We start from the raw sequence: 2,500 nt of genomic DNA on the forward strand, positions 1-2,500 counted from the left end.
TCGAAATCTCCGCTCTGAAAGAACAAAAAGAGCCCGGTTAGCTCAGTCGGTAGAGCATGAGACTCTTAATCTCAGGGTCGTGGGTTCGAGCCCCACATTGGGCGCAAGCTTAATCTTTCGAGTTGTCTTGGGCAATCGTTCCAATTCAATGGTATTGTATGCCTAGTTTAAAATACAATTCGTATGAATTTGCCAAACAAGGCAGCGGGATCATGACGGTGCATTTGTATGTGGTCATACGTCTTACAAGACATTCTCAGGTACGCCATGAGATGTCAAACACAAAGGTTCTACATTCCATTGACCTGTTCTGCCTATAGTACACAATTTCATTTAAAGATGTTGTCCAACTCATTTAGTTGTTCTTCAATTGAGAAATTTGTGAAAGTGGATGCATGGAATTAGCGCAAGCATAATGTACCCCAAAACAACAGCCTTCTTTCTCGAAATCTCCGCTCTGAAAGAACAAAAAGAGCCCGGTTAGCTCAGTCGGTAGAGCATGAGACTCTTAATCTCAGGGTCGTGGGTTCGAGCCCCACATTGGGCGCAAGCTTAATCTTTCGAGTTGTCTTGGGCAATCGTTCCAATTCAATGGTATTGTATGCCTAGTTTAAAATACAATTCGTATGAATTTGCCAAACAAGGCATCGGGATCATGACGGTGCATTTGTATGTGGTCATACTTCCTACAAGACATTCTCAGGTACGCCATGAGATGTCAAACACAAAGGTTCTACATTCCATTGACCTGTTCTGCCTATAGTACACAATTTCATTTAAAGATGTTGTCCAACTCATTTAGCTGTTCTTCAATTGAGAAATTTGTGAAATTGGATGCATGGAATTAGCGCAAGCATAATGTACCCCAAAACAACAGCCTTCCTTCTCGAAATCTCCGCTCTGAAAGAACAAAAAGAGCCCGGTTAGCTCAGTCGGTAGAGCATGAGACTCTTAATCTCAGGGTCGTGGGTTCGAGCCCCACATTGGGCGCAAGCTTAATCTTTCGAGTTGTCTTGGGCAATCGTTCCAATTCAATGGTATTGTATGCCTAGTTTAAAATACAATTCGTATGAATTTGCCAAACAAGGCATCGGGATCATGACGGTGCATTTGTATGTGGTCATACTTCCTACAAGACATTTTCAGGTACGCCATGAGATGTCAAACACAAAGGTTCTACATTCCATTGACCTGTTCTGCCTATAGTACACAATTTCATTTAAAGATGTTGTCCAACTCATTTAGCTGTTCTTCAATTGAGAAATTTGTGAAATTGGATGCATGGAATTAGCGCAAGCATAATGTACCCCAAAACAACAGCCTTCTTTCTCGAAATCTCCGCTCTGAACAAACAAAAAGAGCCCGGTTAGCTCAGTCGGTAGAGCATGAGACTCTTAATCTCAGGGTCGTGGGTTCGAGCCCCACATTGGGCGCAAGCTTAATCTTTCGAGTTGTCTTGGGCAATCGTTCCAATTCAATGGTATTGTATGCCTAGTTTAAAATACAATTCGTATGAATTTGCCAAACAAGGCAGCGGGATCATGACGGTGCATTTGTATGTGGTCATACTTCCTACAAGACATTCTCAGGTACGCCATGAGATGTCAAACACAAAGGTTCTACATTCCATTGACCTGTTCTGCCTATAGTACACAATTTCATTTAAAGATGTTGTCCAACTCATTTAGTTGTTCTTCAATTGAGAAATTTGTGAAAGTGGATGCATGGAATTAGCGCAAGCATAATGTACCCCAAAACAACAGCCTTCTTTCTCGAAATCTCCGCTCTGAAAGAACAAAAAGAGCCCGGTTAGCTCAGTCGGTAGAGCATGAGACTCTTAATCTCAGGGTCGTGGGTTCGAGCCCCACATTGGGCGCAGAGCTTAAGTTTTAGAGCTGTCTTTGGCAGTGGTTCCAATTCAATGGTATTGTATGCCTAGTTTAAAATACAATTCGTATGAATTTGTCAAACAAGGCAGCGGGATCATGACGGTGCATTTGTATGTGGTCATACTTCCTACAAGACATTCTCAGGTACGCCATGAGATGTCAAACACAAAGGTTCTACATTCCATTGACCTGTTCTGCCTATAGTACACAATTTCATTTAAAGATGTTGTCCAACTCATTTAGTTGTTCTTCAATTGAGAAATTTGTGAAATTGGATGCATGAAATTAGCGCAAGCATAATGTACCCCAAAACAACAGCCTTCTTTCTCGAAATCTCCGCTCTGAAAGAACAAAAAGAGCCCGGTTAGCTCAGTCGGTAGAGCATGAGACTCTTAATCTCAGGGTCGTGGGTTCGAGCCCCACATTGGGCGCAAGCTTAATCTTTCGAGTTGTCTTGGGCAATCGTTCCAATTCAATGGTATTGTATGCCTAGTTTAAAATACAATTCGTATGAATTTGCCAAACAAGGCAGCGGGATCATGACGGTGCATTTGTATATGGTCATACTTCCTACAAGACATTCTCAGGTACGCCATGAGATGTCAAACACA

At 42.1% G+C, this 2,500-nt stretch overlaps 6 non-coding genes across 6 annotated transcripts; all 6 read left to right on the plus strand.

Annotated features, from left to right (window-relative positions):
• The first annotated feature begins 31 nt into the window (after positions 1 to 31).
• On the plus strand, positions 32 to 104 carry trnak-cuu (transfer RNA lysine (anticodon CUU)). Its single transcript has one exon. It is a non-coding gene; the product is annotated as a tRNA-Lys (tRNA).
• A 370-nt stretch (positions 105 to 474) lies between these two features.
• On the plus strand, positions 475 to 547 carry trnak-cuu (transfer RNA lysine (anticodon CUU)). Its single transcript has one exon. It is a non-coding gene; the product is annotated as a tRNA-Lys (tRNA).
• A 370-nt stretch (positions 548 to 917) lies between these two features.
• trnak-cuu (transfer RNA lysine (anticodon CUU)) lies at positions 918 to 990 on the plus strand. The gene has a single exon. It is a non-coding gene; the product is annotated as a tRNA-Lys (tRNA).
• Positions 991 to 1,360: 370 nt separating this feature from the next.
• Positions 1,361 to 1,433, plus strand: trnak-cuu (transfer RNA lysine (anticodon CUU)). The gene has a single exon. It is a non-coding gene; the product is annotated as a tRNA-Lys (tRNA).
• A 370-nt stretch (positions 1,434 to 1,803) lies between these two features.
• On the plus strand, positions 1,804 to 1,876 carry trnak-cuu (transfer RNA lysine (anticodon CUU)). Its single transcript has one exon. It is a non-coding gene; the product is annotated as a tRNA-Lys (tRNA).
• Positions 1,877 to 2,247: 371 nt separating this feature from the next.
• On the plus strand, positions 2,248 to 2,320 carry trnak-cuu (transfer RNA lysine (anticodon CUU)). Its single transcript has one exon. It is a non-coding gene; the product is annotated as a tRNA-Lys (tRNA).
• The last annotated feature ends 180 nt before the right edge of the window (positions 2,321 to 2,500 follow it).

Source organism: Scomber scombrus, chromosome 19 (assembly GCF_963691925.1).
Source record: "Scomber scombrus chromosome 19, fScoSco1.1, whole genome shotgun sequence".
Lineage (NCBI taxonomy): Eukaryota > Metazoa > Chordata > Actinopteri > Scombriformes > Scombridae > Scomber > Scomber scombrus.